Raw genomic sequence first — 15,142 nt, 5'->3', positions numbered from 1 at the left:
ATGGTGAGACAGGAAGGCTGGATCAACCTGAGAGGGCTTCTCCTGTGGACACCAGGGCTTTGTACACTTGAGAAGACTTGTGGTATGGACATGAGTACCCCAGGGGATCAGGAGTGTGGGCAGAGCAGGCTTGGTGCCCCTCAGGAAACATGTGTCTTGCTCCCTGCAGGCTGTATATACACAAGACAACTTGGGGTGTGGATATGGAAGTTTGTGTGGAACCCTGCAGGTGTGGACATGGAAGGCTGTGGGCACTTAGGGGGTCCTTGGTATGGACATTTATGGTGGGTGTGCCTGAGGGGACTTGGCCTGTGGACATAGAAGATGGTGTGCATTCGGAAAGGACTTGTGGTGTAGGCAGAGATGCCTGTGTATCCCTGAGGGGACTCCCGGGTGTAGAGGTAAAAGGCTGTGTGTCCCTAAATGGACTGTGGTGTTAAAGTAGAAGGCTGTGTATATGTGTGGTTTGAATTGTGGTGTGGACACGGCAAATTGTGCTCCCTAGGGGACTTGTGGTGTAGACCGAGGACATAAAAGACTGCATAATCCTGAGGGTACCAGGACTTGGAATTTGAAGAAGTAAAGTTGTGTGAGCATGGGTGGATTTCCAACGTGAATATCAGAGCTTATGGATGTGTATGAGGACATTTGTGACAGACAATGGAGATTTGAGAGGGACTGTGATGAGCACACCAAAGTGTGTAGACCCAAGACAACTTGTGGAACGGAGATAGAAGGCCATTTGTACCTAAGACATATGGCGTGGACATAGAAGGCCGTTATAAAGTATAATAATTCAGTACATGTGTAATGTGTGATGGTCAAATCAGGGCAATTAGGAAATTTTCATTTCCTCAAACATTTGTCATGTGTATGTGGTTGTGGGGTGGGGCCTGGCTGATGCTGGGAAACTTCAGACCCTTATCTACTTATTTTGAAATATATCATAAATTATCATAGACTACAAATTGTTGTTACCTACCATGCCTGGGTTGTCTCCACCTCTGGAGATGGCCTACGTGGTTCCTTGACTATGTATCTACTTTCCTAAATAAATCTCTGTCTATGCCTTTAAAGAAAGAAAGAGATTCCAACAACTAATTCCTCCTTCCTAACTGTATGTTGGTACCAGTGCTATTAAAAAAATTATGTGAGGGGCTGGGGCTGGGGCTGGGGCTCAGTGTTAGGGCGCTCTCCTAGCACATGTGAGGCACTAGGTTTAATCCTCAGCACCACATAAAAATAAATAAATAAAATAAAGATATTGTGTCCAACCACAACTAAAAAAATATTTTTTAAAAAAATTATGTGAGGTGATGGATGCGTTCATTGGCTGACTGAGTCATTCACTTAGATGATTGCATTCAGTCATTTCAGTAGCCCTGTGAACACACAGTATTACGAAGCTCACTTTCCACATGAGGCAACTAAGGATTAAAAATGTTAGGCAACCAGCCCAACATCACACAACTATGGTGCAAAGGAGCTAAGCTAGGGAGAATTAGGCAAAGCTGCCCTCACAATCTCCCTGAATCCCCACGCCCACTGGTAAAGTAGCTTCTTATTTTATCTTTTTGAAAAATAAGCCTACTTGTCCACTCTTTCAGACTGCATTAGTAAAGATTTAGTGCTATATGTACATTCATTTTGACCAACAGAATCCTCACCACCATCACTGACTGCTTGAAATAATATGAAGAAATAGGTTGTGAGCTCAGTTTCACTTACCTTTTGTTAGGAATAAAAAGGCCATAACTTACTTCCCTATTGAGTTTAATTTATGATTTCCAGTTATGCCGGTTGTTAATTTGCAGGCAGAGTTCAGAACAAGAAATGTTTGTTTTGACTCCTATCTATTTTGCAATGTGATTTAAATTGTTCTTACAGAGGCTAAAATCTGCCAAACCTCATTGCCTCCAGCAGCCTGCAGGACATTACACAAAAAGTGGCTATAAATAACAGGTATCATTCAGGAACTTTGTAGGGAAAGCAAGTACCCCAAGATCTTGTGGCAATTTCTATACTATTTGGACATGGCATTGCTAAAATTAAGGATGTTTTCAATTTGCTTTGGGTAAGGGATGGAGAAAGCAAGAAGAGCTATAGTCTTTGATTGCAAGTTCTGAAGTCCTTAAAATTTCTGGTATTATAAAAATTCCATTGACTTGCCTGCTTAGAAAGGTTGATTTTTAAATGGGGTAACCATACAATGACCTTGAAGTAGAAGTTCCTCTGATTTTGGTAAGAATCACCTTGGATGCTTGTAAATATGCAGGATTTTTTTCCTCCCAGTTCTCTAAGATTTTATATATTTGGAATGAGTCCCCAAACTATACAGAGCCTCCAAAAATTCTCTCTTCCATTAAGCAATGAGAAAACTGGCCAAAATCATAAGAATCAACTTTTTCCCAATTTTAGAAATCAACCAAGTCTTACTGCAATCTAGGGAGTATTTATCCAAGAAGAGTGCCTGATTCTTGGTAAGAAATGCTAGCATTGTCCTGGTTTAAACTTGCTCCAGTCCATACCCCTCTCTCCAGCTCATGGTAGCCTTGTAAAACAATGGCCTTCACTCCTGGGGAAATCCAGTGATCTGGCGGCCACCAGAAGGGACTGGGGCTGGAGCTCCTTCAAAGCATACTTGCCAGAGAATTCTCATCATTTGTCTGATGTTTCCCTGGAAGATCACTTGCAAGGCTGTCTTTATATCACCTATTTCACTGAGTGACATAAAGGAAACAGACATTTCCTAATTTATATCACTCAGTGAAAGCCTTTTCCCTAGGGGTATTCATCAAAACCATTTAGAGGTGATTATTTTAATTCATTGCTGCCTAAGATAGTGGATAACAGTTGGAAAAAAACAAAAAGCTTAAGGAAAAAAAAACTTAAAAGGAAAATCTGGGAAATGAGGTTTCCATAGAGCTTTGACAAATTCTGATATTATTCCTGGGAATCTAGAAGGTCATAGGTGTGTAGAGTTGGGTAAATGCTTGCTAATGACATGATCAAGCCCTGCGGTCTCACCTCCAGCTAAACTTTTTAATTTATTTTTTATTGGTTGTTCAAAACATTACAAAGCTCTTGACATATCATATTTCATACATTAGATTCAAGTGGGTTATGAACTCCCATTTTTACCCCAAATACAGATTGCAGAATCACATCGGTTACACATCCACATTTTTACATAATGCCATATTAGTAACTGTTGTATTCTGCTACCTTTCCTATCCTCTAATATCCCCCCTCCCCTCCCCTCCCATCTTCTCTCTCTACCCCATCTACTGTAATTCATTTCTCTCCTTGTTTTTTTTCCCATTCCCCTCACAACCTCTTATATGTAATTTTGTATAACAATGAGGGTCTCCTTCCATTTCCATGCAATTTCCCTTTTCTCTCCCTTTCCCTCCCACCTCATGTCTCTGTTTAATGTTAATCTTTTCCTCCTGCTCTTCCTCCCTGCTCTGTTCTTAGTTGCTCTCATTATATCAAAGAAGACATTTGGCATTTGTTTTTTAGGGATTGGCTAGCTTCACTTAGCATAATCTGCTCTAATGCCATCCATTTCCCTGCAAATTCCATGATTTTGTCATTTTTTAGTGCTGCGTAATACTCCATTGTGTATAAATGCCACATTTTTTTTATCCATTCATCTATTGAAGGGCATCTGGGTTGGTTCCACAGTCTAGCTATTGTGAATTGTGCTGCTATGAACATCGATGTGGCAGTATCCCTGTAGTACGCTCTTTTAAGGTCTTCAGGGAATAGTCCAAGAAGGGCAATAGCTGGGTCAAATGGTGGTTCCATTCCCAGCTTTCCCAGGAATCTCCATACTGCTTTCCAAATTGGCCGCACCAATTTGCAGTCCCACCAGCAATGTACAAGAGTACCCTTTTCCCCACATCCTCGCCAGCACTTGTTGTTGTTTGACTTCATAATGGCTGCCAATCTTACTGGAGTGAGATGGTATCTTAGGGTGGTTTTGATTTGCATTTCTCTGACTGCTAGAGATGGTGAGCATTTTTTCATGTACTTGTTGATTGATTGTATGTCCTCCTCTGAGAAGTGTCTGTTCAGGTCCTTGGCCCATTTGTTGATCTCCAGCTAAACTTGAGGCTCTGAGCAAGCAGGAAGTGAGGGCTAAGGTGGAGTTGTCAACTGCCTTGCGGATCATTGAAGGCACATCCCAACCTGCACATGCAGCCCCTCGACAAAGACTTTTTTCTTCCAGCCATAAACATTGCTCATTACCAGTTGACTACTAAACAGAGACTTCAGTGGCCATTACAACCAAGGAATACAGAAATACTTACAGAATTACTTCATTAAGGTCACAAAACAAACAATAATAACAAACAGCAGCAACAATAAAACCTTGTGGGAGGGTGGACAAGAATCTTATTTCTAGAACTGCTGTATTATTATTACTTATAATGCTCAATTTCCAGAGCTGGGGTTATATATCTTGGTGGTAGAGCACTTGCCTAGCAAGGCCCTTGGTTTGATCCCCAATACCACTGTCAGGTCAGTCAGTGGTGGTGACTTAGGAACAAACTACCAAGCAGCTTGCGTCTGAAAGAAACAGGAATCAGGCAATGACGGAACCGCCTGTCAATCAGCAGGATCTCCTGGCTAATCCTGGAGTTCAGCCAGCTCCCCTGACCATCTCTAGCAGGACAAGGAACTCTAAAAATTCCTTTTCTTGTCTCAAGCCCTTCCCTTCCTGCCATAAGCCCCATAAAATTCCAGTCAGGTCAAGCTCCCACACAGTTTCTCCTCAGACCCTCCACCTGTCCACTCTGTCGGTCTGATCGAGTTCTGCCCAGGAGTGATATCTCAATAAAGCCTCGTTCAGTGGTCTTTTTAAATCTGCCTCTTTTGGTCACCACCTTGCCTGACCTCACAACCACCAAAAGGAAGAAGCAGCAAAATTTAATTTCTAAATTTCACTTAAAAATCATGAGACATCCCTGGGCGTGGTAAACCCAGCGACTGCAATCCCAATGACTCAGGAGGCTATGACTGGAGGATCACAAGTTTGAGGCCAGTTTCAGCAACTTGGTGAGATCCTATCTTAAAGTAAAATAAAAAGGACTGGGAATGTAGCTCAATGGTAGAGCACTACTGGATTCAATCCCCATTATTAAGGAAAAAAAATTATGAGACATAGAAGAAAATAAGAGAATGCTTGAAAATATTGTCTCACCAAATAGATAATATGAAGAAACAGAATTATAAAAAAGAATCAAGGGGCTGGGTTTGTGGCTCAGGTATAGAGTGCTCGCCTACCATATGTGAGGCACTGGGTTCAATCCTCAGCACCACATAAAAGTAAAATAAAGGTATTGTGTCTACCTACAACTAAAAAATAAAAATAAAAGAACCAAGTACAAATTCTGGAATTCAAAGCATAATAAATAAAATTTTAAAATTCACCATAAGGGTTCAACAGCAGATTTGAACAGACAGCAGGAAGAATCAGAAACCAATTGAGAAGTTCCAATCTAAAGAAGGGAAAGAAAAAAATGAATAGAGAAAAATAAATAGAGCCTCAGAGATCTGTAGAATATTCCAAAATGGGAATTCCAGAAGAAAGAAACAGAAAGCAGAAAGAATATTTGAAGAAATAATAGCTGAAAACTCCCTACACTTTATTTTAATAGGTCAATGTACACACCCAAGAAGTCCAACAAATTCCAAGTAGAATAAACAGACCTAGACCCATGCTGAGACACTTTTTAAACTCAAATTGTTGAAAGACAAAGATAATGAGAGAATCTCAAAGCAGCAAAAAAGAAGTGATTGCTCACATTCATGGGCACCTCAGTATGAGTGACAGCTGATTTCTCATCAGAAACCATGGAGTCCAGAAGACAGTGGAAGAACACATTCAAAGTGCTGAACGAAAAAAAATACTGTCAACTGAGAATTCTTTTTTTTTAATATTTATTTTTGAAATGTGGATGTGTAACCGATGTGATTCTGCAATCTGTATTTGGGGTAAAAATGGGAGTTCATAACCCACTTGAATCTAATGTATGAAATACGATATGTCAAAAAAAAAAGAAATACGATATGTCAAGAGCTTTGTAATGTTTTGAACAACCAATTATTAAAAAAATTTATTTTTGAGTTGTAGTTGGACACAATACCTTTGTTTTATTTATTTATTTTTATGTGGTGCTGAGGATCAAACCCAGGGCATCACACACGATAGGTAAGCACTCTACTGCGGAGCCACAACCCCAGCCCCCTGAGAATTCTATATCAGGCAAAATCATCCTTTAAAAATGAATGAGGGGGGCTGGGGTTGTGGCTCAGTGGTAGAGCACTCGCCTAGCACGTGTGAGGCCCTGGGTTTGACCCTCAGCACCACATAAAAATAAATAAATAAAATAAAGGTATTGTGTCCAACTATAATTAAAAAAATAAAATATTAAAAAAAAATGAATGAGGGGCTGGGGTTGTGGCTCAGCGGTAGAGCGCTCACCTAACAAGTGTGAGGCCCTGGGTTCATCCTCAGCACTACATAAAAATAAATAAATAAAATAAAGGTATTGTGTCCAACTACAACTGAAAAAATAAATATTAAAAAAATGAAGAGAAATTAGATATTTCCAGATAAACTTAAAAGTAAAATTTTGTTGCTAGTAAACCAAACCTATGCCACATATTACAGAAAGTCCTTCAGGCTAAAATGAAAAGACACTTGAGAGTAATTTGAAACCATATGAAGTAATAAAGGGCACTTGTAAAGATGACTATAAAGGTAAACATAAAAGACAGGATTACTATAGTCTTTGCTAACTCTCTCTTACCTCCTACCTGATTTAAAACACAATTGCATAAAATAATAATTATAAATCAGTGCTAATGTGCCACCACCTGAAAAGATATAATTTCTATGAAAGGGGAATAATAGACAGAGACTATTAGAGATGGAGCTATTTAGGAGCAAAGTGTCTCTATAATCCTGAGATTAAGTTGTATTAATCAGACTTAGATTCTTATAAGATTAGTTCATTGTAATTCCCAGGCAGTCATTAAAAAATAACTTTAGGACTGGGGTTGTGGCTCAGAGGTAGAGTGCTTGCCTAGCATACGTGAGGCACTGGGTTCCATCCTTAGCACCACATAAAAATAAAATAAAGGTATTGTGTCCACCTACAACTAAAAAAAAAATAAATATTTTTTAAAAATAACTTTAAAAATTCTGAGAAAAGAAAGAACAAAGGGATTAAAATGGCTCATTAGACAGCATTCACTTAACACACATGCAGGCGATAATGGAGGTGTGCTTGAGGAAGAGTAAACTGATCAAGGGACTTGGGGAAGAGATGGGGGTGTTGGGAGAAGATAAAGTTGGAGATGTGGGCATGATCCTAATAATCATGCAAAACCTTGTAAGCTATTACTGGAAGTTTGGAATCTACCCAAAAGGCAAAAGGGCAGATGATTCTGCTGTCTCTCTCTCTCTCTCTCTTTCTCTCTTCTCTCCAATGGGGACTGCTTGATGAATACAAATGTAAACAATGTGAAAGTCGAGTTTGGTTTAGACCATCAAATAACTATTCAAGGAAAGAACAACTTTTCCAAATGAATAGTATAATTTTTATTTTATTTTATTCATTTTTTTTCTTTTTTGCAATACTCGGGATTGAACTCAGAGCCTCATTCATGCTAGGCAAGTGCTCTGCCACTGAGTTTCATTCCCGCCCTTTAATGTACAGTTTCATTATATTCTGAGAGAGGGAAACATTTTGTTTCCGTATAAGTTTCAATGATTTTCCTGCATTCTTGCTCACAGTGCTTTTATTTGCCCTCATTTTGTGTGAAGTCAAATATCTCCTTGGATGCCTTCTGGATTCTCATAGTGCCTAATTAACTTTATAAAATACTTTTCTTGCTGATGGCCCAAACCAGTTTCAGTTATTTCCTAATCTCATGAAAGATGGAGCTGCATGAATCCTTGTCCTTCATCAAAGTTGCAGGAAGTAGAACACAGGACAAGTGGCTGCAAGCATGTCACCTTGTGAGCTAAATAACTGGGGACCTGGAGGACAGGGTCATGGTGTTTGGAAAGCAGCTGTGAAGAGGGACTCAGAGTGGAATTTATAGGAAGCTTCAAGAAGTGGAAACCCTGGGCCTCTGACTGAAGCAGAGGGATTTTTCTAGTTGTGGCAATTTTAAGAATGAAACTTCCCTTCCCAGGCCCTGTCCTTGTCCAAGTTGGCAAGCACAGCAACAGCAAATGGAAAGGAGAAGAGTTTAAGTGGGAAACTTCTCCCCATCACTTTTCACAGTTCATGGGCCATACTCCTTCTTATCCTCCTTCCTGCATTTAGTTTTTCCATCTATAAAGTATAAGTAGCCCTGCTTCCGCTTCCTCCAGTGACAGCAGGAGGGAATGTGTGCACACCGGCCTCTCCTTAGCCTCAGCCATCAGGTAGCACTGGTACCTGGGGTCCTGGTCTCCTCCTAGGATCCTGGTGGCAGCAGAACGTGGTAAGTGACTGGTTTTCCCAAGCACAGCTCTGAAGTGGGGGGCCAGGACACTGAAGAATGACAATGAGTTTGACTGTACCCATCTCTAGCGTCCTCCAAGTGGACACCTTGTGGGGATCCACTGGATTACATGTGCCTGCACATATGACATGCCCCCCCAGAATCCCCCAGAAATGCTTAAGGACAAGAGATTTTCATTTGTCCTGCTTAAGGGACCCCCTTGAAACTTTCAGCAGCTGATGTCTGATTGGATTTTGAGAAGCACAATACTCACTCTGCGTAGCTTTTCTACTTCATTTCCTTCTTCCCCTGGAAATTTCATTCCACAAAGCTTGTTGAGCCAGTGTGTGTTTGTTCAAGTTTGTATAAGTTATGCCTGGGATTGTGCCAGGCCTGAGGACATGCACGTATAAGAAAGGTTCTAGCCTTGGGAGACTGTGTGGCCGAGGGGGAGGGTAGATGTGCAAACCTGCAGTGTGGGCAGAAACATGCTCTGGGTTTGGAAAGTTGAGGGCATGTTCATGGGAGGCATCCTACCTGGGGGCAAAGGGAAAGAACAGATGGGTCTCCCCTCTTTTGGCTTTGGAAAGCCACTCCTGACCCTGTCATAGAAACTTCATTTAAGAGGTCAGAAAACCCACCCAAAGGCCATATTCACTGCTTCAGTCTTGTGTTCACTACACATTCTATTAGAATAAAAATGGAAATACTACATAGAGTCAGGGACACTTAACCACTAAGTCACATCCCCATCCCTTTTAATTTTTTTTTTATTTTGAGGTAGGGTCTCACTAAGTTGCTTAGGGCCTCGCCAAGTTGCTGCCAAGTTGCTGCCAAGTTGCTGAGACTGGCCTCAAATTTGTAATCCTTCTGCTTCAGCCTCCTGAGTTGCTGGGATTACAGATGTATGCCATCGTGCTTGGCTACATAATGTCTTCACTAGATTACTCTTGAAAATTACATCATATTCTCTTCCATGCAATAAGATTGGAAAGTGATTGCAAATTTGGTAGTGGAATCGCACTGATTATACAACAACCAAATATTTACCCCTTAGAAGGAATTAGGGAAAAAGAAAGACAGAAGGATCAGCTTCCTTCAATAATAATATTTATCTTACTTTATTACCTTATTAACGACCTATTATGAAACAATTTCCTTATTAAAAACAACAATGTTGTAAATAATCAGCAATAAATGCACCCATTTAGAACCTGGGTTTTCATTAGCTACTCAAAACATTGATCAACGAAGCCTAACCTCATGAAATCTTTAGCAGTCACATGCTTTTTAGTGAGTGTGTGATATTGAGGATTGTACTCAGGAACACTCTACCTCTGAGTTACATCTCCAGGCCTTTCCTTTTTATTTTATTTTGAGACAGGGTCTCACTAAGTTGCTGAGGCTGGCCTCAAACTTGGGCTCTTCCTGCCTTAGCCTCCCAAATTGCTGGGATTACAGGTGTGCACCACCAGACCTGGCTTAGAACTCATATGGTTTTAATGAATAGAGTGATTTCCTACAGAGCAAAACTCTTCACAATTATTTTTTTTGAAAAGCCTAACAAATTGGTTGACCTGCATTTTCCTCAGAGTAGTTTTTTGCTTCCATAGGGAGAAGAAGCCGTTGTAGGACTTGTCCTTAATTATGTTGCGCTATTACTATTTCACTTATTTTGTGGTTTCCTAAAATAGAAATGTCTAAACTTTCTGGCCTGTAGATCAACTGCCACTTCAACAAGTTCTGGGCGCACCTTAAAGACAACTGGAGCCAAGAAAGAATCACTCAAGGGCTTATTTTAGCCAGGAGAAAGTAGATCTTGAGTAAAACTGTCACCATTCTCCTTGGGCAGACAAAGTCACTTCTACCTTATCACCACCATGTTTATCTGCATGACCCGTGATCCTGGCTACTATGGCTTTATCTTTTGAAAATCTACACTTGTTTCACTTGTTCTTGGTCAGTACTTTGTCCTTCCAAGAGCTGGTCAGGCTACCTGATCCAACAGCCATTCGCCTCTGGGGGGATTTTGAACTCTTCTGCTCTCTTGTTCTTGGCCTCATCAACTTTCTAGATTTTTGGGGCTGGGGAAAAAGCATAAAACAATAGTTTTTTTTCCTCTTAACACAGCACAAATTTATTATCTCACTATTCTGAAGCTCAAAGTCCAAAATGGGGGCACGGCATGATGGATGGCACATGCCTGCAATCCCAGCTACACAAGAGGCTGAAGCAGGAAGATCTCAAGTTTGAGGTCGGCCTGGGCAACTTAGTGAGACCCTGTCTCAAAATAAAATAAAATGAAAGGGCTAGGAAAATGGCTCAGGGGTAGAATGCTTCTAGATTTGAGAGAGAGAGAGAGAGAGAGAGAGAGAGAGAGAGGAAGGGAGGGAGGGAGAGAGAGAGAGAGAGAGATTTTTAAAAAACGTACAAAATGGATATTTTGAGCTAAAGTCAAGAAGCTGGAAGAGCTCTCTCTCTTCTGGAGACTCTAGAGGAGAATTTGTTTCCTGGTCTTTTCCAGCTTCTAGAAACTTCCCACATTTCTTGTCTTATCACTCCACATCTGATTCCATCTTTATATCTCCTCGCTGCTTCTGACCCTCCTGCTTGCCTCTTGAAATGCCACCTGTGATCACACTGAGACCATTACTTACTCCAGGACGACAGCTCCAGCTAAGATCCTTAATTTATTCCCATCTGCAAAGTCTCTTTTACCAGATAAGATGTCAGACTCACAGCTTCCTGGAATTAGGATATGCAAGTCTTTGGGAGTAGAGAATGCAAGGCAGTTCTCCAGGTAGCTCTGGACAGACCCAGTTCCTCCCTATTTCTTGCTACAGTTCTCAGGAATAATTGGAGAATGTGCTGGAAATACAACATCCTTGCAATAAGAAGCAACTGGTTGGAATAGCCTGGTCTCTGTTCCTGTAGCTCCTGGAACAGGATATCCTGCACTGCTTTAGCCCAGCAAATCTAGTGACCACCAGAATATAAAATGAACATGGGCTGTTTTCCATGGTCCCTCAGTGGCACAACTGGCCACATAGCTGAGATTCCATCTGCCGCAGGCAGGTTTGCTGAGCCTGGGGGATTGGCTCACCTGAATCCTGGGCTTCTGCTGTCCCTTTCTGTGAGTAATGAAGCTGTCTCACTTATCTTTTGTGGATGTTGAGCAAGTAGTAGAAATTGCAGCCCAAGATGCAATGGGCTGCCATGGCCACCGGTGCACAGTGAATCTGCTTCACAGGGGACATTACTGAGCCTACCGCGCTAAGATTTGACCCTATAAACTACTTATCTCAATGCTTTTACGAGTGAATATAGAATAATATTTTAGTTCTGGTTTTGATTTTTATTAGCCTGTCTCTTGTTTTCCAATCTAGCATATTGTAGCCAAAGCCTCAGTCATGGGAACCTCTGCAATTTTGCCAAATCCCCTTAAGATAGAGCTTCACAAATATTGCTTTAAAAGGCAAGAGACCAAGCTGGGGCTGGGGCTAGGGCTCAATGGTAGGCAAGTGCTCTACCACCGAACTACAACTCCAGCCCTTTCACATGTTTCTAAAAGACAAGAACAAGCCAAGAATAGAAATGGGCTGATTATCAAAATATATTCTACTGTGATGTAAAGCTAAAAAGAACACATAAAAATTTTTAAAAAAATAAAAGAAATGGCCTGAGTAACCTAAGAGATAATGGTAATCTATATCTCTATATATTGAAAACGTATTGCTCAATAGTAAAGTGGATAATATAGGTTACTGAACTATCTTTGCCTGAAAGCCCAAGACCCATTCTAACACATCAGTGATGTCAGCATTGATAACATAGCGAACAATGACTGAAAAAATATTTTTATATTCCAAGCCCTCAGATATCACAATCAATTTGTTGCTTCATAGTATTCTTGTGGATGAGCTCATTTTCCCCCTGATAATCTCTCATCTGTAAATGTGAGGACACGGCAGAGGAGAAGGAAGAAAGTTGAAAGGTAGATAAGGCAGTCACACAGGACACACACAAAAGCGGGTAATGTGTGACTCACTTGCTGCTGCTACCCACTGAAGAGTAGAGCCGGGCTTCCGGCTGCAAGCCCCGAATGGGAGACTTGGCTTTTATTTCTCACTGGCTATTTTTTTACCTGAAAAAAATCAAGAAGCGTAAGAAACTCCCAAGGGGCACTTCTCACACTTTGTTAGGAATTCTCTAGTTTGATTTGTTAACACACAATCACGGAGGGGTGGTATAGGTGGATACACTAAACATAAAGAATATAGATTTCAACGAGCTCCTAACAGACAGCAGAAGACTGGCTGTGACCCAGGTCGAGGTAGGAGAGAGCTGTTGACTTCTGTCTATTAAAATCAGACAGTCAAGTCTGACACGGATGAAATTCAAAAGGTAACCAGAATGTCTGACACCCTGTGTTGAAAAAATAACTCAACCGAAGATGTAAAATATTATTCTATGTTCACTCATATATTATTCTATATTCACTGAGAGCCAGATACTGAGAATGACTTGTTCTGTTTGATGAACCCAAGTTCCTTTGCTCTGGCTGCCTTTGGCCAGTTACCCTGAATCATCCCCAGGCCCAGGAGTAACCTGGAGACGCTCACTTGGCTTCCTGAAGTAGAAAACTGAATTTGCAATTCTCGAAAGGCATGTGAAGTAACCATAGATGAAGCAAGAAAGAAAGTTCTGAAATAAACTGTCACTCCTGGTGTGAAAGGTGTGTACTTCTTTTAATGTTTTATTGAGGTTTCAGTGGTTTGAAACATTTCACACAATCTGACATTCTAAAGAAAAGAATTAACTATTTAAGTGTGCAATCAATACATCCATGCTTAAGAGTTCTGATTTTCTAAATGTTTGAGTCTTAACATACAGAAATGTTTTACAGTAGTGATCCTATCAGAGTCACATGCTACATAATAATGTTCCTGGTCAACAGTACACCATACATATAATGGTGGTCCTGCCATTAGAATGAAGCAATCATTAGAATGAAAATTCCTATGGATAGTGACAACACAGCCATCAGAGCAGAGTAGTGCAGTAACACATTACTCGTGTTTATGGTGATGCTATAGTAAACAAACCTAGGCTAAAGCATGTTTGTGTCTTGGTTTTTAACTAAAAAGCTTAAAAAGTGAAAAAGAAACTAAACAGAGAAAATCTCATAGAGCCCCACATGGTGGTGCACACTTGTAATCCCAGCGACTAGGGAGACTGAGGCAGGAGGATCCCAGTTTAAGGCCAGCCTCAGCTACTCTCAAAATAAAATTTTAAAAACGGCTGGGGATGTGGCTCAGTGGTAGAGCACACCTGGATTCAATCCTCAGTTCCCCTCCCTTCCACACACAAAAGAAAAGCTTATAAAATAAGGGTATAATGAAAGAAAATATTTTGTGTGTGTGGCTATACAATATATTTTAAGTTAATTGTAATTAGTAGAGTCAAAAGGCAAGAAATTTTAGAACCTTATAAAATCAAAAAGTTATATTAATAGATTAATCTATTATTAAAGAAATAAAGATTTTTTGTTGTTGTTATTGTTGCTAATTTAGTGTAGGCCAAGTGCACCGTGTTTTTAAAGTCTACAGTCAGGTACAGTAATGTCCTAGGCCTTCACAGTCACTCACCACTTACTCATTGATGCACCCAGAGCCATTTCCAGTCCTGCAAGTTCCTTTCATGGTCAGTGCTCAAGACAGGTGTAACCTTTTTGATTTATTTTTACTGTACCTTTCTACATGCAGACATTCAAGCACTTCGCATGCCACAGCTGCCCACAGAATTCAGCAGGTAACATGCTATGACAGGTTTTGGCCTAGAAGAAAGAGGTTCTGTCAGGTAGCCTAGGTGTGGGATAGACTTTACCATCTAGGTTTGTGTAAGTACTTTCTATGATGTTTGCACAATGATAAAATCTCCGAATGATGAGTTTCTCAGAATGCACCCACATCTTCAAGTGATGCATGTTTGCAAAGGTATCTTGGTTTGTATTTATCTGATGTATAAGAGCACCTAAATACCTAGTAAAATTTTATGGTTCCATTTGTCTCTCTCTTAGTTGCTTGCAAAGTTTGGACTTAATGAAAAGGCTTCAGTTTCCTATATGAACTGTATAACTGGGTAAATTCTTTATTCTAGAAGAATACCAGCAAATGAATGCAGAAGGATGATGGGCTTGGAATGCCATTATTCTGCAAAACCTAACAGAGTAATGATTATGGGCAATAACCATTGGTTGCCAAAACCATCAGGCAAGAAGCTGAGGGGCTACATTAACAATGAATGCACCCAGCTGACAAAACTTGAGCCCATTGACCTTTCTTCACATCACAAAACGAGACCCAATCAGTCAGTGTGTGCCTCCTGGTGGAAATACTCCAAACCACCTAGAATACAGCCTTGCCAAAACACCAACACTGAATGTATTCAAGTCTCTAGGGTACAGTATAAGCAAATTTTAAAAATTGTATTTTTTTAAATCTTAGATGCCAAAATATTGCAAGGGGCATCAAAGGGTACACAGTTTCAGGCAGATGGAAGGATTAAATTTTGAGATCCATTGCACAGCAGGATGACTGACTTCAGCTGTAGCCTCGCTCTGTGCTATCCATTG

Source organism: Marmota marmota, unplaced genomic scaffold (genome assembly GCF_001458135.2).
Source record: "Marmota marmota marmota unplaced genomic scaffold, marMar, whole genome shotgun sequence".
Taxonomy (NCBI): Eukaryota; Metazoa; Chordata; class Mammalia; order Rodentia; family Sciuridae; genus Marmota; species Marmota marmota.
Note: the sequence above shows the minus strand (reverse complement) of the source record.